The following is a 22,480-nucleotide window of genomic DNA, read 5'->3' as shown; positions in this document are numbered from 1 at the left end:
ACATTTTTTTCAACCACATGAAACCTCTAAAATCAGATAGTCTTGTGATTGTGCGATGCCCCCTCTGCAACGACGTACTAATTATCGCCACTTGACAGAATGCTTGACCTGAGAGCCCTGGGTTTGGGTCGCCCCGTGTGTAGACTGAGATGGCAGCACTGTTCATGTATTCTAGTGGTTGGGAGAACGACGAATGACATCAAGAGGCGCACAGAGGTGAAGCTCTGCGAGGACGGATCGCCAGATTACCGTGAGTGAGAATAGACAGTATTTCCCAAGCCTAGGGCGTCAAACCATCAGAAGGCGCTTGCACGACATATGGCTATGGCCAGGCAGCCAGTGACAGGCGCTCCATTGATCTCACGGCTATCGTGGTGCAGAACAAGACGGCAAGGAGGGAGGAATGGCGGCCTGTCCTATTCAGCGATGAGTCCCGCTTTTGTATTGGACACAATAGCCAAAAATGAGACTGAAGACCATGTGGGTAACACCATGAAGAGCTCTTCACGAGGGAACGTCACACCGGTGCTACTACCGGGAGGATGGTGTGGGGTGGCACAATGTATGGTAGCCGGACCCCTCTAGTTTTCATTCCAGGTACACTAACAGCTCAGTGTGGAACCAGCGGTACGGCCATTTCTCCAAAGTGTCCCAGGAGCCGGCTTCCAACATGGCAACGCCAGGCCGCATGACGCTACTATGAGCAGCCTGCCTGGCCTAAACGCTCTACCGTCACCCGCAGCGTCACCAAACTTGTCTCCCATCGAGCGCATCTGGGACATCGTTGGTCGGCAGTTGCTGCCAGCGGCGCATCTTGATGGTTTGTGCGCCCAAGAGCATTCAGTGCGGCCGAAGATTCCTCAGACAAGCATTAATACCCTCACAGATAGCGTGCCGAGGCGTATAGATGCGTGAGATTCTGCACACGGCGCTTATACTCAATACTGAACAAATCGAGATGTTTTTAATATTTTCCTTCCATTTTTTAGCATTATCGCGCCCATCCTGTGATTTCCATAATTCTCTGACTTTTCCTTATTGGTGTAACAATTTCAATGTTGAGTGTAAGAAAAGGGGAAAAAAATAAAAAAAACAACAACCTTGGTATTGTAAAATGAGGCCTCCGGCACACGGGCAGATTTGCATTGCGCGATTCCGCTTCCGGATTGTGCAGCAAATCCAGCCCATTGCATGCTATGGCCATACGCAATTTCCTGCCCACGAGCGGAAATCGATTGTAATTTTTCTGCTCGCAGGGGAGAAATTGCAGCATGCTGCAATTTTGTGTGGGCTACACACGGCCGGCTTCTATGGAAGTCAGTGGAAGCCGTCCGTCCCGCAGCCATTCTGAAACCATCATTGCAGAATTTTAGCGGCAGCCGTGTCATTGCCATTGCGACGGTGCAGCGTCCTCTGTACTGCGCATGTGCGTCACATCAGCAGCAGAGGAGAAGACGGCTTAGAGGTACGCTGGGGTCACCAGTTGGCCCCCGGGGTCGAACTCTGCTGCGGGAACCCCACATGCGGGGTCCAACCAGCCCGTGTGCATGCGGCCTAAGCCATCATTGAGCAGTCAGTGGAGGTCAGCGTGGTGCGTGGAGGTCAGCGTGGTGCGTTGGAGGTCAGCGTGGTGCGTTGGAGGTCAGCGTGGTGCGTTGGAGGTCAGCGTGGTGCGTTGGAGGTCAGCGTGGTGCGTTGGAGGTCAGCGTGGTGCGTGGAGGTCAGCGTGGTGCGTTGGAGGTCAGCGTGGTGCGTTGGAGGTCAGCGTGGTGCGTTGGAGGTCAGCGTGGTGCGTTGGAGGTCAGCGTGGTGCGTTGGAGGTCAGCGTGGTGCGTGGAGGTCAGCGTGGTGCGTAGAGGTCAGCGTGGTGCGTTGGAGGTCAGCGTGGTGCGTGGAGGTCAGCGTGGTGCGTGGAGGTCAGCGTGGTGCGTTGGAGGTCAGCGTGGTGCGTTGGAGGTCAGCGTGGTGCGTTGGAGGTCAGCGTGGTGCGTTGGAGGTCAGCGTGGTGCGTTGGAGGTCAGCGTGGTGCGTGGAGGTCAGCGTGGTGCGGTGGAGGTCAGCGTGGTGCGTTGGAGGTCAGCGTGGTGCGTTGGAGGTCAGCGTGGTGCGTTGGAGGTCAGCGTGGTGCGTTGGAGGTCAGCGTGGTGCGTTGGAGGTCAGCGTGGTGCGTTGGAGGTCAGCGTGGTGCGTTGGAGGTCAGCGTGGTGCGTAGACAATGCGGTTTGTTTATTTATATAAAACATCTTCCAGGTTTTCTTGTGTATATCTTAAGCAGCGAGGTTGACACTTGCTGACCAGCGGGTCCTCCTGCCACACAGGCCCTGGCAGCTTAAGGGCACCCTGTCAGGTCCTAAATGATGCCCAGGCAGCAGGCGCTGTGGTAGATTGACAAACTATACATATCGCTTAAGGAGTTTTGGAAAACGGTACTTGGCTTTGGTAGACAAGTACTGATCAGTGAGATGAACGCTCGTCTATCAGGCCTTCACACGGCCCAGATCAGACTCTATTGTTTTATATGATAGTTGGCCCCATAGCGCCGTCATCACTGGCCCCATAGCGCTGCCATCGCTGGCCCCGTAGCGCTGTTGTCATTGGCCCCGTAGCGCCGTCATCGCTGGCCCCGTAGCGCCGTCATCGCTGGCCCCGTAGCGCCGTCATCGCTGGCCCCGTAGCGCCGTCATCGCTGGCCCCGTAGCGCCGTCATCGCTGGCCCCGTAGCGCCGTCATCGCTGGCCCCGTAGCGCTGTTTTGGTTAGCCCCATAGCGCCGTCGCTGGCCCCCGTAGCGCCGCCGTCTCTGGCCCCCGTAGCGTCGTCGTCACTGGCCCCCGTAGCGTCGTCGTCACTGGCCCCCGTAGCGTCGTCGTCACTGGCCCCCGTAGCGCCGTCGTCACTGGCCCCCGTAGCGCCGTCGTCACTGGCCCCCGTAGCGCCGTCGTCACTGGCCCCCGTAGCGCCGTCGTCACTGGCCCCCGTAGCACCGTCGTCATTGGCCCCACAGCGCCGTCATCATTGGCCCCACAGCGCCGCCGTCGCTGGCCCCGTAGCGGTCATTCGTGTGCTGCCAACCCGTGAACCTTTTTATGCTGACATAAAAGATACAGTTCGCCAACAAACAAGCGTTGCCTTTTACCCGCCCTGTGATTGGTCAGCCGCACGGATGTGAATGTTGTTGCCTCATAATTGGGCCGTGTAACTGATTCCGTACATTTATAGTTCGCAGTGAGCGGCAGAGATGAGTCCATTTCAGCTCATTAATATTCATATATTCGCTGTTTATCCCGCCTCCTGCCACTGATTGACAGGTCTCTCTATATTCACACCTGTCAATCAGCAGCAGGGGGGTGGGGGAGGCAGGGCAAGCAGTGAATATATTAATGTTAACCCCTTCCAGACAGACCTATGCCTATATACAGGGCCTATGCCCTGTGCCGTTAGGATATATACAGACATCTGCGGTATAAGCTGCCTATGCAGCAGGTTCAGGAGCTGAGCCCGCGCCGTACACGGAGGGCCGACTCAAACGGCCGCAATCGGAGATAACTCTGATCGCTGTTGTTAACCCTTCATATGCTGCTGTCAATTCTGATTGCAGCATTTAAATGTCCTAATCAGGCGGAAATTAAAGTTCTCAAACAGCCGGGCCTCCTGACAATGAAATCACAGTGTGCCATCCGGGTGTCATGGCAGACTGAGGGCTTCTGAAGGCCACAGTGTGCCATCCGGGTGTCATGGCAGACTGAGGGCTTCTGAAGGCCACAGTGTGCCATCCGGGTGTCATGGCAGACTGAGGGCTTCTGAAGGCCACAGTGTGCCATCCGGGTGTCATGGCAGACTGAGGGCTTCTGAAGGCCACAGTGTGCCATCCGGGTGTCATGGCAGACTGAGGGCTTCTGAAGGCCACAGTGTGCCATCCGGGTGTCATGGCAGACTGAGGGCTTCTGAAGGTCACAGTGTGCCATCCGGGTGTCATGGCAGACTGAGGGCTTCTGAAGGCCACAGTGTGCCATCCAGGTGTCATGGCAGACTGAGGGCTTCTGAAGGCCACAGTGTGCCATCCAGGTGTCATGGCAGACTGAGGGCTTCTGAAGGCCACAGTGTGCCATCCGGGTGTCATGGCAGACTGAGGGCTTCTGAAGGCCACAGTGTGCCATCCGGGTGTCATGGCAGACTGAGGGCTTCTGAAGGCCACAGTGTGCCATCCGGGTGTCATGGCAGACTGAGGGCTTCTGAAGGCCACAGTGTGCCATCCGGGTGTCATGGCAGACTGAGGGCTTCTGAAGGCCACAGTGTGCCATCCGGGTGTCATGGCAGACTGAGGGCTTCTGAAGGCCACAGTGTGCCATCCGGGTGTCATGGCAGACTGAGGGCTTCTGAAGGCCGCCAGGGCCGCCAAGTTTAGCAAAGAAACCTTTTTCCCAGTTATACCATCAATAAAAATAATTTAAAATTGGTATCGTGCCCATAAAATATCAGACTATGGGCTTATTCAGATGATCGTATATATACGCTGTCTGTCTCTGCAGAGGGAGGAGGCGGGACGGGGCAGGAGCTAGTGCACTGAGCCCCCGCCCCGCCCCCTCGCCACTGTTTGCAATGGGAGAGATAGGGGCGGAGCTAAGTTCCACCCTATCCTGCCCCTCCCATTGCAAACAGTGGAGAGGGGGCGGGAGCTCAGTGCACTAGCTCCTGCCTCGTCCCGCCTCCTCCCCTTGCAGAGAGAAGCAGTGTATATCGGTCGGGCATGAAAACCCGACCCATATACGCCCGTCTGAATGAGCCCTAATCTGCACAGTGAACGCCATTGAAAAAAATAAACAAAGTCAAACTAGTGGTGATCATTTATAGCAGTGCGTACCACAACTGCAACGGGTCATGAAAGGGTTAACGAGCCGCAGCCGACTCTTCTCTGCAAGTCTTCCCAAACTCCTGAAGCGATTGGTATGAGTGACAGACCGTGTGTGCTGCGGTACTGTAGTGCCCACAGCCTGGGGCACCGACCGGGCACAAGGAATGGCAGAGGACGTCCAATTTAAGGCTAAAAAGGGGAACAAAACCTTGTTGATGATCTGACATCCATAGAAAACAGCAGAGCTTGTAAACTAAAGTGCCCGGCAAGAGGGGGTGAGCGGCCAGCGGCGCCGGCCCAACTGTACAACCACTGCCAGTCAGACGGATGTCATATTGATGGGATAAGCCCAAAAGCCTGATTGTGGGGGTCCGAAGATATGGCTACAAGCTGCCTGTGGATCTGGGTGTGAATGAGACCCTCAGGAACCGACGCCATTCTTCATGCCGCTCTGCGAGGGCGGCGCCATCCCACCCATCAGTCACCCCCAATAACTAGTGCTGAGAGGTGTGTAAGCTGTTGTACACGGGGCGGCCATGCTTGTATTCAGAGGGACATCTGTTTTAATGCTTATTCTATGGATTTACAATAAAGGGAACGGCGTAATGTAGCGAGGGAAGCTCCTCAGCAAACAAGCGCATTCCGCCTCTACGCCATTAGCATAATGTCAATGCTCATTAGATGCCATTGGGACCTCTTGGGAAGGTCATAGGAAAGGAGAAACCAGAATCTATGGCACCCGCGCTCTGTTCCTCACCGCTTTCTTAGGAGATTGTCTCTTTAGATGTAAGACAGCAACTATATACCATCTGTACTGCCGCTCCGACATGAGGGCCCCGTTTATCTTACTGGTTACCCACTGTTCTGCCCATGCCAACCAAAGACTGCCAGCTCTAGGTGGATAGTAAACATTTCATCTGTGGAATTTATCCAATATTCTGTGTTTTTGACACTTTTTACATTTATGCTGACAGTTTTGAAAAGGTTAAAAGAAAGGGATCTGATTAGGCAGGAGGGGGTGGTGTATGTATGTATGTATGTATGTATGTATGTATGTATGTATGATGTGTATCACGCCCTGTAAATCATCTTATATATGTAATATCACATGTGCCAATTACACTATTGTGGTGGTGTATGTTAAGGATGACCTACAGGCCATCATGTCAGAAGGGCTGGTTGTATAGAGACTCCCTGCCAATGGGTGCTGTCAGACTTCATTGGCAGTGGTTGGCTCTGCCCGCTTAGTACATTCACAACCCCCGCCGGGAGCCAAATGTAAGAAGACCCGTAACAGGGGAATGGGGTATGAACAAAAGAAGGAGACAGGACCCCAGCTACAACGCTATGCGGCCAGCCCCTCTGACATGAGAACTTGACAGGTCCTCTATAAAGCGAGACAGGCATCACCTTCGAGTTATGGACCAAGGAGTGCGGGGAGGTATCTTTCGTACTAACCAGGCACCCCATTTTGGCCTAACCGCAGTGTTCCCGTTGAGGAGTCCCCCAGCTCCTTCCACTTAAGTACAGGCGTTGACATGTGTCCTTTTTCTCATGTGTTTCCCCTTGTGTATTGCGCACCCCATATGGGGGACCTTCGGTGCGCAAATACACAGGAATGTATACAAACCCATGGATATGCGTAAGTTTTACGTTCACGCGAGAAATGCTCGCACAACGAAAGAAGATGTGACTGAACCCATTGAAATCAACGGTCTCATTGTCTGCGTATTGCGTGCGTACAAATACGCCTGACTGAGGGAGCGCTTAGGGCAATTTTTGCGCAGGCAGTATGCAGCAAATAGAACCCCTTGATTTCAATGGCTTCATTCTCACAGTTCTTTTTTGTTCGCACAAAAAAAAAAAACCCACAGCGTGCTCGATGTATGTGCAGGTACGGGCGCAAAAGATGCTCCACTGCAAATAAGTGGCGCAGGAGTAAGCATTTTTGCGTTTGCGCTCGTCTACGGCCACCCTTAGGGACCTTTCTTGCGTGCAAAGTATTTCTGTAAGACGAACCTAAAGATGCAGAAGGTCCTGCATGTATAAATGTGGACCATGGAGCAGAAGAGCCCTTCCACGCGGGGCAGAGGTACGCTGCAGGGCGCAGGCAGATCTGCAGGTCTAACTGTGGATTTGGATGAGGACTTGCAGGCAGATTTTAAGCCCTTTTCATAGGTAGCCTGCGGATTGAGGCACAAACAGACGGGCGCATGCGTTAGTACACTCGCCACTCCGGAGCGTATTAACGCAGGAACTGGGGGGGGGGGAGGGGGGGACTATTCAAAATCTGCGCTGGTGCATGGGAGTTTGAAAAGAAAAAAAGCGTGAAGAGGGGGCGGGCCGTTCTCGCACATAGTAATGAGAACCCTGATACGGTGGTGGAAACAAAACCTTAAAGTCGATGGTTTCGTTGTGTTACGACCCGTTAAGCAGACGTGATCTTCACAACCGCCTAACAGGGCTAGTACACGCCCCGATGTTTAAGCCCTCGGCCTCCGCTGTGTCATGCTTCCTGTTCTGTCCCATTTGAAAGGTCCTGACGTCTGCAGATTTAGGACCTACACACATGGGCGTATTTTTGTCCCGTTATGCGGCCGTGATAACCAATGGTTTTGATTTCACTAGCGGGACTCCTGCTGTTTTCTTCTAGCTGCTACGCCATGGTGCGGAGTTTGAATGGCCTGAGAGGGACAAAAAAGAACCCCGTTGATGCGCTACTACGCTCCGTAGCGGCCAGCATAGTTGCGCACATAGCTGTGTGAAAGCGCCCTAAGCTGCATCTTTAGGTGCGTCATGCAGGCGTTATTCTGCACGTGTGTAAGGTCCCCGATGGCATGTTCACACGGGCGGAGATGCTGCAAAATGGCGGCAGCGCACATTCTACAGCAGATCCGCAGCTAAGAGTCTGCAGCAAAAATGGATTTTCCTGCAGTTTTTAAGGTGGGTTCTGTTGCGGGATTCACTCCACCCCCCCTCCCCCCCCAGCATAACCAGCGATACAAGTCTGCCATATTTATGTTCACAAGTGTGCCAATCCAGCAAGTGATCCTGCCCACCCTCACCCAGACTCCGGCCCGCTGCCCACCGGGAAATCCCAATCAACCACATTTACATTGAGTTTATTTCATTTCAGTAGGAAAAAATGAAACTCGACAGGAAAGTAAATCAGTAACTTTTAATGATGACACAAATCTACAATGTATCAAAACGGTCTGTAACAGAAGAGGCAGCGGAATACTTTGCTTCTTGGTACATACATAAGGCCAGCTCCGGTGGAGGAAGAGCTGCAGCAGCTGACATACGGCAGAGCTGCGTACATCATCCCCCCCACTACATCGGCACACGATCCATACCGGAGGAATATGCAGATTACTAATCTCCTGAAGGATCACTTACACAGAACTCTCCCAGCTCTGCCTGCGGGATCATAGCAGAGGTTGGTGATGAAGATGCCAGTCATCGTCCTCCAGTATCGCCGGCGGCTCGTGCGTTCTCCCTGGTTGGATGTCGATGCTTCCTTCGGTCGTCGGCGACGTCAGAGTGATCAATGCACAGCTGCAGCTGGTTGAAGGGGACCAAATCCATTCAACAGTTGATTTGGTTCCATTTTACCAGCTTTAGCAAAGCATTCAGTCTTGAGCAGAAGGACTCCTCCAGCGCCGGCGATGGACTCCTCTGTCCGTCTGTCCATCTTCTGTTGACTAGCAGGGAAGGAAGCAGATTTTGGTATCACACAATGTAATGATCCACCGTATATTACAGTCAAGATAGCTTCTCTCATGGTCACTAATGGCCGCACACTGATTATAAAGGTCTCCAGTCCAGCGAAACCTTGTATTACAAGAACATCGGTATCAGGAGGAAACTTACCGCCTTTACACGCAACAATATTGTTCAAAAAGTTGTTGGTTCTTGTGAGTTTGACCAATAATTGTTCAGTGTGAACACGGCCAACGATTAAACAATGAACGAGAATTTGTTCGCTTCTCGTTCATTTCATGCAAGCTAAAAATAATCGTCCGCTCATTTACACGTTGTTGCGTGTGAACAGCGATCTTTAGTCGTTCACAATCTCTAGTACAGGGATGATCTATCTGCCTGTATAGACAGGATACAGGAGCAGACTCTGCCGTTGTTCACTGGTTCGCTTGTGCGAATGCTGTATCGCTCCATGCCGGAGCCTTAGGGCGGCTTCACACAGGCAGATTGGTGCGCTCACAATACACAGAGAATAGAACTCATCGATGTCAATGGGCCTACACAGATTTGTATTTGGCCGTTGGCTTATCAGTATTTCAAGTCATGTTACAAGACTTGTCAAAAGGTAAGACATTGACTTGCAGGAATGCTGCCTTCTAATAGGTGGTGCCCTAAAGGCAATGTACCATCTACCATTTGCATACTAAATTTCCCAGTGCAGCATGCATGGCCTTATACACTATGCTGACAAAAGTTTTAGAACCCCCCATAATTTCATGCTGTCTGGTTAAGGGGATATGCAAATCAGATGTGTGTGCATTAGTTATAAAGGGAAGGATAACACAGGCGTATCCCAGTGCAGAAACCATCAATGCCCCCCAGGTGTAGAGCTCACAACGGGGTCTGGTGGGGGGATGTTACTAGGTGTAGAGCTGACAGCGGGGTCTGGTGGGGGGATGTTACCAGGTGTAGAGCTGACAACGGGGTCTGGTGGTGGGATGTCACCAGGTGTAGAGCTGACAACGGGGTCTGGTGGTGGGATGTCACCAGGTGTAGAGCTGACAGCGGGGTCTGGTGGTGGGATGTCACCAGGTGTAGAGCTGACAACGGGGTCTGGTGGGGGGATATCACAAGGTGTAGAGCTGACAACGGGGTCTGGTGGTGGGATGTCACTAGGTGTAGAGCTGACCGGGGTCTGGTGGGAGGATGTCACCAGGTGTAGAGCTGACAATGGGGTCTGGCGGGGGGATGTCACCTGGTGTAGAGCTGACAATGGTGTCTGGCGGGAGGGGGGGGGTGTCACCAGGTGTAGAGCTGACAACGGGGTCTGGTGGGGGGATGTCACCAGGTGTAGAGCCGACAACGGGGTCTGGTAGTGGGATGTCACCAGGTGTAGAGCTGACAACGGGGTCTGGTGGGTGGGATGTCACCAGGTGTAGAGCTGAAAACGGGGTCTGGTGGGTGGGATGTCACCAGGTCTTAGAGCTGACAACGGGGTCTGGTGGTGGGATGTCACTAGGTGTAGAGCTGACAACGGGGTCTTGTGGGGGGATGTCACCAGGTGTAGAGCTGACAGTGGGGTCTGGTGGTGGGATGTCACCAGGTGTAGAGCTGACAACGGGGTCTGGTGGTGGGATGTCACCAGGTGTAGAGCTGACAATGGAGTCTAATGGGGGGATGTCACCAGGTGTAGAGCTGACAACGGGGTCTGGTGGGGGGATGTCACCAGGTGTACAGCTGACAACGGGGTCTGGTGGTGGGATGTCACCAGGTGTACAGCTGACAACGGGGTCTGGTGGTGGGATGTCACCAGGTGTAGAGCTGACAACGGGGTCTGGTGGTGGGATGTCACCAGGTGTAGAGCTGACAACGGGGTCTGGTGGTGGGATGTCACCAGGTGTAGAGCTGACAACGAGGTCTGGTGGTGGGAGGTCACCAACCAATCAGTACGAGACATTGCAGTGCAGGCATGTTCAAGGTGACCTCGTGAACTGACAGAACGTGGACAACGAAGCCTTGTAGGAGCTGTGAAGACATCACACACATCATCTGCCCTCGCTCAGGGGGTCTCACAGGACATTGGGACATCCATTAGCACCAGAACCATCCATAGGGACCGGCATGCAAAGGGTTACCATGGACGAGCGTCTGCACACAACATTACAGCAGTAAATGTACTGTGGCGCCTGCGATGGGGATTGGAGCGTCGGACTGTAAGTGGAAGTAAGTGTTGTGGACAGATGAATCACAGGACACCATATTCCCATCGGATGGCGGCACTTGGGTGTGAAGGTCGCCTGCAGAGCGGTTTCTACATGACTGCATCGTCTCAACAGTGAGGTTTGGCGGAGGTTCTGTTATGGTGTTGGGGGCCATTGGTTATAGTGAAGTCCACCCTCAACGCCAAGACATTCCGGACAATGTGGCATCACCTACCCTGTGGCAATACTCTGGTACAGCTCCGTGTCTCTACCAACAGGACCGAGGCCCATGCCATATGGCATACGGTGTGGAGGAGCAGAACATCAGCAAACTTCATTGACTGTCCAAAGTCCGGATCTCAATCCCATCGAGCATCTTTGGGATGAACTAGAACCCCGTATCAGTACGCCCATCATCTCCCACATCACTATCTGACGTTCTCCTCGAGGAATGGAGGCAAATCCACATATCTGTGGGAATTTGGTGAAGAGCGGCCGCGGAGGGTTACCGCAGTCATTGAGGCCAAAGGCGGCCAACACCGGACTGAAAAATGGGAATAAAATCAAATTTCGTCACCTTCTATGTGCGCCCCGATACAGAAATGCTGTGGAGGGAACACTGTAGTGACTTGGCCACATGTGAAGATCCCTTAATGATGGGGATTGTCTGCATACAGTTCAACTACAGAAAATCAACTGCATTTGCACCCAATGGGAAGATACCGTCAGGCTGTATTTACGTGGTCGCATGTAACAGCGAACCGATACCGCATTTGTAAACCTGCAATTTTTGTTTAAAAATGTTAAAATAAAAAAAACACTTCACTCTGGTTTGCAGTCGCCTGGCGTGCGCTGCTTCCTCAAAAATGGTGTAGCATCCATAGGAGCCCCGGTTACAGGGCAAACACCCCAGGGTGACAATAGTCGCCGGCAGAGTAGATCCAGCGCTTCGCCATGGCGAGGGTCGCCGAAAAAAATCGCTTATGCAAATCAACCCATTAAAGTCAATGCTTTATTTTCCTATGGAGTTACATCCATATCGCATTACTGTAAACACACCCTTACCGCTACATTGTAACCCGATGAAGACGAAGCACCGCACTTTAGGACTAAAACACCCGATTTTTAAAGAAGATTAAAGAGGTTTTCCGGGAGAAAAAAAAATTAAAGGGGCTTAAAATGAACTAAAAATGAATTCTCACCCATCCTGGTGGCTCCCCATCCAACGCTGCAGCTCCGGTGCCCACCGCACAGAACCCGCGAGAAGCAGCGGGCAGTCAGGTGGCGCTCATTTTGCATGTGACTGCTCAGCTTCAGCTGTGATTCTTCTATGGCCGCTGAAGCCTGTGAGTGGCTGAGCGGTCACATGCACAATGTACGGCCTGCGACCGCCCGCCGCTTCTCATGGGCTCAAGGCCTGCAGCGCTGGATGGAGAGCGGGCGAAATAGGTGAGTGTTCGAGGTTCGCTCATTTCAAGTCCTTTTAACTTATTTTTTTTTTATGCCCTGAAGATCCCTTTAATGATGAGCGCACACACGTCATGGATCTGATATCTGTGGATGGTACAGTTTATTTTAGGCCGCTCTCACACGGGCGTTTTATTACAGCGTTGAGGGCAACATTTCAAATGCCATGCTAAACGCTGCAGAACGCCTCCATTGATTTCAGTGGGGCTCCGCAGACCAGCGTGTCTAACGCCGCAATTTTTGAACACGGTCTCCTCTATTTTAATGCGTTTCAGCAATATCTTAACGCACCTCATCACCCATTGCAATGAAAACGCCGTGAAACGACGCGGTTAAAAATGCAGCATTATTACAGACACTTGTGTGTGAGCAGCCATATTGCAATTACTGCTCCGCTTGTGTGTATGCCAGATCTACTGCGCCAATGTGTGGACCCGCAGACCAATGTGTCAGTAAACCGACAGTCTGTAAATATTTCCCTAAGGTTTTCAGCTAAAGCGGTTGATGGAAGATGGTTTTATGGAAGAGCCGGTGCCAGGGTGCTTTCACATCGGGTGGATCCGCCATGGACAAATCCGCTTTAGCAAATATGCAAATACTGAGTTTGCTGAACGGCATGCTGGGAAGGGAATGGGTAAAATAATTTAGTAATAACCATTCATCCGATCGAGCCCTTGTGGGATGAACTGGAGCGACGGGTACAACACCGACACCCATGCCCATCCTCGCAACCATCTCTGCTCACAGCCTGGCATGAGGGATGGCAAGCTACTGCTGCCCAGACTAACAGAGAACTTGTGGGAAGTTTGCAATACAAGCAAGAGGACGGCCGACACCTTACTGAATAGAAGAATAAAGCAGTTCTCTGAAAACATGCAGTGTCCCAATACTTCTGTCCATATAGTGATTGTGTGTATATATATATTTGTGTTTCTTTAGATATCTGGTTACACCCGCCTGGTGAGGAGCCCTAGACAGCAGCACTATTCCCATCATTTCTTCTTTGCTAGCCATTAGGGCTATCCTCTCTCCACGACTACTTTGTTTCTCTTGCTGAGACAATGGTATTCTGTTCTACTGGCTACACATTACCAAACTTTTGTCTGCTGCCTACAAATGTTGAGGGGGTAGGGGTAGTAAACCACCATTGTGCCTTGCAGGGGGCTGCACTAAATAAATGACCCTAGCAGACAGACGAAGCAGAGCTGAGAAGTGGAATCCCGAATAGTGCTGTTCATTATGCACACCCCTACCCGGCCATAGGCTGACGAGCCAGGGGGAGATATAAAAAGACAAAACACATGTGGTTGGGGGTTTTTGTGCATTGTGCTTTGGAAGGGCCAGGATCTGAGCTGCCCAGATTGTGGTATCCGAACAAGGAGACTGGGGACCTTCTGCCATCCATCGTAGGACAGGGGCCACTTAGGTAGCCCGGAGGACTAGACCAGGACATCTTGAAGTGGTGAGTCCTGTGTGTGGCCTGATGTCTTCTGTGGAATAAGAATTGTTAGACATGGGAAGCCTTGTTGGATTCGAGGACTGGTCCTCCAAGTGTTGGAGCATTCAGGACTACTGTGGGTTCTTCTCTTTGGTGTCAGATTGCCAGGCGGTGCATCCGGACTCGTTTGCGTGTTGGGGTGTGATAAACGTAGATTGGGTTTGGACTCTGAGACTCTCTTAGTGTTATAAGAACCCCGATTGCTTTACTGGATGGTCTGATTTAGTGCTTGGCCATGTTGTGTGAAGTCATATTCAAGTGGCCTATTAAAGTGTATTTGATATCCCACCATCCCTGTGCCATCATGGCGCGTCGGGCATCGTCTAGGAGTCTGCACAAGTCCCAGCGTCATCGCCGGACAGAGGGGTGCGCCTGGCGGTAAGGCGCAGGACCATTCTGTTTATAACGGTCTGATGGGCTGTCTGTTATTTCAGCCAGCTTATCGGGGGCTCAGTAGGGTTTTTACACCAGCCCTGAGATCACACAGGTGCCCGTCACCCCTCCTGTATTCTGGTCTTTGCTCGGTCTTCTATGTACCGGGTTCTGTTAAGGGACCTTTCACACTGGCAGAATTTTTCCCTATTTCACATTGCAAGATGCAGTAAATTCCACCAAAATCCTCACGACTCCATGTAGATGCAGAATCAAAATGGCTTTAGGCCCTATGTCCACGGACAGATCTGATTTGCGGAACCTGCGCGGAAGATCTGCAAATCAAGGAATACATGGGCATCCGCAAATTAACAAAAGCATGCAGATTTCATTTGCGGAACTTTTGGTCTGGAAAAAAAATCGCAGCACGCTCCATTTCACTGCGGACCCCGGTCAATGGAAGCCAAAGGATCCACAGCCCGTCCGCAATTCAATTGCGTGGGCATGCAGGAGTTTAAAAAAAAGCACTGCACTGCGCATGTGTGGCGGCCGGCGTGTCCACACACATCCACAGTAAAGAAAAGAGAAGACCCGGGTAAGTAGAATCTCGCAGGGTCCTCGGCCACGGACAGGTCAGATTCCGCTGCGGGCTCCCGCATGCAGAATCCGAACCGCCGGTGGACATGAGCCCTAATTCTACCAGCAATTTCACTTGAGACTTGTGGACTTTCCTGCAGATTTGAAGGGTCCCCAGCTCTGGTTTTTGCTCCTCTTTACACTTTAAACTTGGCTTTTTTCCTGCAGTGGGATTGCCATTTTCGGGGTGGATGCTCCACTTAGGTTGCTGATCCAGTTAGCGCGGTTCAGACCACACTTTGTCACATTAGCTATATCCTAATTATTGTCCGTCTTTGTCTGTTACGTGATTTTACTATATGAAATAAACACAAGTGCGCTGTGTACCCGTTCACAATATGTGTAGGTCACTGATATCGCTGCCGCTTACCTGTAGTAGATGGGGTTTATTGGGGGGGGGGGGGGGGGTTGCTTTCTGGATCATCATTTAGGAATAATAGGCTGAACTTGATGGATATGCCTTTTTTCGGCCTTACATGCTATGTTACTATGTGTTCAAATGACGGGTAAATGGATTCGCTGCGGCTGCTGGTTCACTCTGCTGACCGGTAATATATGGATGGAAACAAAGGGAGCTGGGCTATTGTTTCTATATATCCCTGGGATTTTGCTATTGTTTGCACCAACAGATCTGTGCAGACATGACAACGTATTACAGTAGTTGAAGGGTGATTTTTTTCCCATTCATTCATTATGTAGCTATCCTCCCAGATATATGTCGGCTAGTGCTACCTTGGTTAGTTAGTTATTTCATTCTGTCTGAATCTTCCAGCCTCTTTCTCCTCAGATGGTCATGTGATCTCTATTCTGACCATCTCAGATCTACTTGGGGCTATGTTTTTATTTTTTGTCAATTTCTCAGTTTCTGTGATGCTCTTACATGATCTTCTTATAGGGGGACACAGACACATCACAGTTACTGATGACGATGATCACACTGCTCCTCTGAAAGAGTTATAATAGAGGAGATGACAGCTGACTGTATGTTTGTACTCTGTAGCTTAGTTAGGTAAATATACAAGGTAATGATAATTAAACTGTCCACCCAGCAGGCAGAAATGGTATAACCTCTAGCTAATGCCGCGCTGATGCATCAAGGGATCAGTGTGAAAGTGAAAGCAAAACTTTCACCATCCAGATGGTGCTCGATAAGCATCAGACAGGGGGCCGCACTGAATTGAAGTGGCTGGAATACACAGAGTAGACCTCCATAGCGAGACAGGCAATTAGGTGTGTTTTCGCCGGAGTGGTCATTTAATAGTTTGAACATATTTTTTTTTAAATGTCACTATTTATATTTAAAGAAATCCTAATATCTTGCTGTTTTCACCCCGACCTCTAAGCCTAATAATGGTCTGACGCTTCCTCTTCTTTAGAGAAAGCTCCTTGACCATCATCTCCTTATGATCACAGGCAGAACTACAATGAGAGGTTATATATAGCTAACCCAGGATTCACCTAGGGGATTTCACAGCTCTCCTCCTCCTCCTCCCTGCACAGTCGGAGTGCATGTCTATAATACTCTTCCATGTAAGTCAATGAGTCATCTCCAGTCTATTGTGTCTATAGTCCACAAAGGCACAGGGGTGCACAGAACTGGAACTAGTATTATACTCAGTGGACAAAGCTGAAATATCAGGATCTTAGGATGCTTTTAACTATACATGGTGAGATGGAAAATTAGAAAATCTTTCAGAATAAAAAAAAAAAACCCTTATATACAATAAGTCATTTTCTGATGACATATTTCCTTTAATAACAAGGAAAATGGAAGCACATCGCTCCCCAAGGCTCCCCCAGTCTCCTCCGCACGAGGCTCCCCTAGTCTCCTCCTTATGACGCTCCCCCAGTCTCCTCTGCACGAGGCTCCCCCAGTCTCCTCCTCAGGACGCTCCCCCAGTCTCCTCCTCAGGACGCTCCCCCAGTCTCCTCCACACGAGGCTCCCCCAGTCTCCTCCGCACGAGGCTCCCCCAGTCTCCTCCGCACGAGGCTCCCCCAGTCTCCTCCTCAGGACGCTCCCCCAGTCTCCTCTGCACGAGGCTCCCCCAGTCTCCTCCGCACGAGGCTCCCCTAGTCTCCTCCGCACGAGGCTCCCCTAGTCTCCTCCGCACGAGGCTCCCCTAGTCTCCTCCGCACGAGGCTCCCCTAGTCTCCTCCGCACGAGGCTCCCCTAGTCTCCTCCGCACGCGGCTCCCCTAGTCTCCTCCGCACGAGGCTCCCCCAGTCTCCTCCTCAGGACGCTCCCCCAGTCTCCTCCTCAGGACGCTCCCCCAGTCTCCTCTGCACGAGGCTCCCCTAGTCTCCTCTGCACGAGGCTCCCCTAGTCTCCTCCCCAGGACGCTCCCCCAGTCTCCTCTGCACGAGGCTCCCCCAGTCTCCTCTGCACGAGGCTCCCCCCAGTCTCCTCCGCACGAGGCTCCCCCAGTCTCCTCCGCACGAGGCTCCCCTAGTCTCCTCCTTATGACGCTCCCCCAGTCTCCTCTGCACGAGGCTCCCCCAGTCTCCTCCTCAGGACGCTCCCCCAGTCTCCTCCTCAGGACGCTCCCCCAGTCTCCTCCGCACGAGGCTCCCCCAGTCTCCTCCGCACGAGGCTCCCCCAGTCTCCTCCGCACGAGGCTCCCCCAGTCTCCTCCTCAGGACGCTCCCCCAGTCTCCTCCTCAGGACGCTCCCCCAGTCTCCTCTGCACGAGGCTCCCCCAGTCTCCTCCTCAGGACGCTCCCCTAGTCTCCTCCGCACGAGGCTCCCCTAGTCTCCTCCGCACGCGGCTCCCCTAGTCTCCTCCGCACGAGGCTCCCCCAGTCTCCTCCTCAGGACGCTCCCCCAGTCTCCTTCTCAGGACGCTCCCCTAGTCTCCTCCGCACGCGGCTCCCCTAGTCTCCTCCGCACGCGGCTCCCCCAGTCTCCTCCGCGCGCGGCTCCCCCAGTCTCCTCCGCGCGCGGCTCCCCCAGTCTCCTCCGCGCGCGGCTCCCCCAGTCTCCTCCGCGCGCGGCTCCCCCAGTCTCCTCCGCGCGCGGCTCCCCCAGTCTCCCCCGCGCGCGGCTCCCCCAGTCTCCCCCGCGCGCGGCTCCCCCAGTCTCCCCCGCGCGCGGCTCCCCCAGTCTCCCCCGCGCGAGGCTCCCCCAGTCTCCCCCGCGCGAGGCTCCCCCAGTCTCCCCCGCGCGAGGCTCCCCCAGTCTCCCCCGCGCGAGGCTCCCCCAGTCTCCCCCGCGCGAGGCTCCCCCAGTCTCCCCCGCGCGAGGCTCCCCCAGTCTCCCCCGCGCGAGGCTCCCCCAGTCTCCCCCGCGCGAGGCTCCCCCAGTCTCCCCCGCGCGAGGCTCCCCCAGTCTCCCCCGCGCGAGGCTCCCCCAGTCTCCCCCGCGCGAGGCTCCCCCAGTCTCCCCCGCGCGAGGCTCCCCCAGTCTCCCCCGCGCGAGGCTCCCCCAGTCTCCCCCGCGCGAGGCTCCCCCAGTCTCCCCCGCGCGAGGCTCCCCCAGTCTCCCCCGCGCGAGGCTCCCCCAGTCTCCCCCGCGCGAGGCTCCCCCAGTCTCCCCCGCGCGAGGCTCCCCCAGTCTCCCCCGCGCGAGGCTCCCCCAGTCTCCCCCGCGCGAGGCTCCCCCAGTCTCCCCCGCGCGAGGCTCCCCCAGTCTCCTCCGCGCGAGGCTCCCCCAGTCTCCCCCGCGCGAGGCTCCCCCAGTCTCCCCCGCGCGAGGCTCCCCCAGTCTCCCCCGCACGAGGCTCCCCCAGTCTCCCCCGCACGAGGCTCCCCTAGTCTCCTCCGCACGAGGCTCCCCTAGTCTCCTCCGCACGAGGCTCCCCTAGTCTCCTCCGCACGAGGCTCCCCTAGTCTCCTCCTCATGACGCTCCCCTAGTCTCCTCTGCACGAGGCTCCCTCAGTCTCCCCCGCACGAGGCTCCCCTAGTCTCCTCCTCAGGACGCTCCCTCAGTCTCCCCCGCACGAGGCTCCCCCAGTCTCCCCCGCACGAGGCTCCCCTAGTCTCCTCTCATTTTCTATAAATTGCAGCTTTCCACAGATCTAGTGCTAATGCGTTGCATATCTTCCAGTCGCTGCCTGCTGTGAGTGTGGGTTTTCTTCCAGTGTAAAATGAATTACAGATCATCAGTCGGTAATAAGGTGTAAAACACCTTTTGGATGTGGGTCATTAATGCTTACTAGACACTGGGAAGTGCAGATTACATGGGGGGAAGATTTATGATTCCCGGAAGCCTGATAACCAAATACACTCACATTTCCAGTAATTCATTTTCTGAGGAACCAGTGCTAAATGTAATATGGGGACCGGTGCTCCTGCTATGGCCATGTGGCATTATCAGGCTCGTAAAGAGCAATAAAAGAAGAATTAAAATGGGAGATGTTTTTGGATGCAAGAGATCAGCCGAAAAGTGAAAATTCTACTGCCATGAATGGACTGTAAAAGTAACCGCTCTACAGGGGTTCTCTCATTAGAAAGCATTACTTACCTATTCCTCCCCTGTCAGTCTTCTTACTGCATCTTCTCCTTGCTGATTTTCTCCTGGCTCCTCCAGTCCCCCGGGTCACCCCATCTCCAGGCGGCCGATTCTTCTTCTTCCGGTGACAAAGCATCCATTGCCGGCATTCTCCTTCCGGCAGGTCTGTGTACCCGTTCCCTAGTGACGTAGCATTCATAGCCTAGCAGGGAGTGCTGGGCTATTGCTGAAACTGCGCATGCATGCTGTCTCTAGTATAGTATATGAACACTCGCAGCGTGACAGCGCACATGCACAGTCTCGGCAATAGCCCAGCATTCCGTCACTAGTGACCCGGTACACGGACCTGCTGGAAGGAGAATGCCAAGAATGGATGCTTTATAACAAGAAGAGGAGGATCCGACCGGCTTGCGGTGAGGAGACCCGGGGGACTGGATACGATTAGCGAGGAGAAGATGCGGTAAGAAGAGAAATAGGTAAGTATTGATTTTTTTTTTGTGATAAAACCCTTTTAATGTTTAGTGGAGAGTAAAACCTGATGTCGGGGGTCTTGAACGCGGCCTCTAGGGTAGTAATCTCCATAGCAAAGGATCACCCCAGTACTGTGGCCAGCAGAATGTCAAAAGATAGGTAGGGGAGGACAAAACAGGGGGTCACCTGGTAGTACTGATAAACAGGTCTAAACGTATACAGGCGACATGACTAAAGGCCCTCTTACACGGGTCGGAGGGCCGCGGGTCGGAAGGCTTCCATTGACTTCAATGGAAGCGTCTGAGTGGAATCCGCATAAAAATGGAGCATGCAGTGATTTTTTTCACAGCGAACGGAAGTCGAAATCGATTTCCCATAGCATGCTACGGGCGGTATTTGGTGTGGACGCCCGCTGAGGATTCCGCAGCAAAAATCCGCCCATTACAATATGTCCCCAACCATCCAATAAGGTATTGTAGAGCGTTTTGAGCCTACGCCCGTCTGCAGGAGCCCTCAGGGGACGTATTCTCCACAGCGGAAAATCCACAACTTATCTGTGGCAGACTCTGCAGCCTCCACTGCGCCCTACTATTACCCCATGTGTGTGCTACATGCCATCCATACCCTGTCCCACCGCTTGGTAACATCAGCAGTTCATGTAAGGCGAATGTGTGCAGAGCTTGTATAGAGCCGAGCCCACTCATACCCAGCGGGTGTCAGCTATCATACTCATCGGAATGCTGACAGGGGACTTTAAATGCCCCGAACGCCCAACACCCCACCCATATTTGGTTATGCCACATCTATAAAAGTCCAATCCACTAAAATACCGCATTATTTATCTCGCTTGGAGAGCGCTGCCAGAAAAAAAAATACACAAAACGCAGAAATAACGCTTTATTGTCCCCCTGAAAGAAAGTGATAAGAAAGTGATAAGAAAGTGATGGCCAAGTTCTGTGTACCTAAACATGCTGCCGGCAGAGAACAGGCCTTCACACGGCTGCTGCCATGTACAAATAAAGGTACGGCGCCAGGAGACGGAGGCAGAATTAGTTTTTCCTTTTTTATATTTTAAGATATTTTATGCTTTAAAGGCAGTACAGAAATCTACGTCTACACTGTGCATCGGCGCAATATTACCGCGGAGCCACGGAATAAAGGCGTCAACTCGCCCCGCCAGAAGGAAGCCCTCCGGCAGCGCCGCCGATGGAGGAATGAAACAGTTACCATTTGTTTTGAAAGTGAGTTGAAGAAAACAAAAAGGGAAAAAAAATTGCATGTCCTCAAGGGGTTAATGACCTTTTATACTATCAGATTGGCCTGATCATCCTATAAAGGATGAACTAGGAGCCGAGGAGTGAGCCAGGGCTGGTCTGTACGGCCGCTCTGCGGGGACAGAGGATTGCATTAACCCTCGCTCTGTCCCCTGATGGAGGCCCGGCAGTCGAGCGATCTCGCTGATCTGTGCTTGTCATCGGGGGCCACATTGCAGAGCGTACAATGATGCAGCACAAAATACCATGTTCTTGGTGGCAAACCTCCCTGTGTGGCTGCGGGCAGGGTTACCAACATTGTCGCTGCTCCACAGGAGCGAGCGATGGCAGCGTATGAACGATAGAGCCTGTGCGAGGCCATGTAGGTGAGCGCCATTCAGTAAGTATACAGGGACCACGAGACTCCCATAGACGAGGCCGATATGCTGCAGTCACTGCCGACACCAAGGAAGGGAATAACAGCTAAAGATTGCAGCAATTTTAACCCCTTAAGGACGCAATCCTTTTTTTTTAAATTATTTGGTTTCTCCTCCCCAATCATAACTCTGCTATCTATCCGTCGCCGTACCCGTCTGTCCGAGGGCGGTTCACTGCGAGACTAGTTCTATTTTCCAATGGTGCTCCTTAATGGAGCGTATAATGTGTGAAATGGAAATCCAAACCACAATCCTGCAATCTTTGGGGGGTCTTGTCTTTACGTCATGACATGATGACGTCATTCTGAGGGTCCGTGCGATGACAGCGATGCCCAGTCATTTAGTTCTCATTGTGACTCCTCGTTATTTGCTGTCACTGCGTTACATTTTCATATTATGTTATGTTCTAACTCTCCCTGATGAGATGATGAGCCACATATTTGCTGCCGGTTTCTTTTTATCCTTCCCAATAGAATTCTTGCACTTTATGTTTTATGTTGTACATAACTATCGCTAATACACCAGTATTTATGCTCTATTTTACATATATATTAACTATTCGCTCCCCGGCTCTGACCTTTACGGATAGCCCAACAGCAGACCGGCTGCTTCTCTTCATCACGATGATATTTTATGTTAATTACTATAAAGGAATATCGATTTATGTATTGATACATTTTATTGTATCTAGTAGCAGTATTCAAAGGGTTAAATCTGTTTCATTCATTCTTGCTCTTCTTGATGTTGTTGTTCTCTCTGGCTCCTCCTCCCTTCTACTTTCCATTTCTTTTATTAGTCCTTCCGTCCAGCCATTACTGAGGCGGCTGCGTCCCGAAACGCCTGATTTGCGCAGGCTATGATGTAATTAATAAACCTGATATTGGGTTAGTCCCTCGCTTCTATGCGCTGTACACTACCAGCGCGGCGCCCGCAGTCCGACATTTTCTCCTTTTTACAATTAAGCATGACTATTAAAAAATATCTTTGAAAAGAGGTTCTCGCCATTTTCTGACCGCCGTAACTCTCCGCCGATGGGTCATCCGAAGGCCTGTTTTTGTGGATGACTCGTGGATTCTATCCGTACAGTTTTGAAGAACACACAACCTTTTCATCACTTTTTATTACACTTTTTCTTAGAGATGG

General features: G+C 52.5%; 1 long non-coding RNA gene across 2 annotated transcripts in view; it reads left to right on the top strand.

The window, feature by feature from the left end:
• The first annotated feature begins 13,566 nt into the window (after positions 1–13,566).
• Positions 13,567–22,480, top strand: part of LOC136587757 (uncharacterized) — a 206,818-nt gene continuing 197,904 nt past the window's right edge. For both annotated transcript variants that reach the window (XR_010787490.1, XR_010787489.1), the window contains exon 1: positions 13,567–13,683. This is a non-coding gene — a long non-coding RNA (uncharacterized lncRNA). The remainder of the gene's footprint in view (positions 13,684–22,480) is intronic.

The sequence above is a fragment of the Eleutherodactylus coqui genome, chromosome 13 (assembly GCF_035609145.1).
Source record: "Eleutherodactylus coqui strain aEleCoq1 chromosome 13, aEleCoq1.hap1, whole genome shotgun sequence".
Lineage (NCBI taxonomy): Eukaryota > Metazoa > Chordata > Amphibia > Anura > Eleutherodactylidae > Eleutherodactylus > Eleutherodactylus coqui.
Note: the sequence above shows the minus strand (reverse complement) of the source record. Positions and strands in the feature narration are given on the sequence as shown.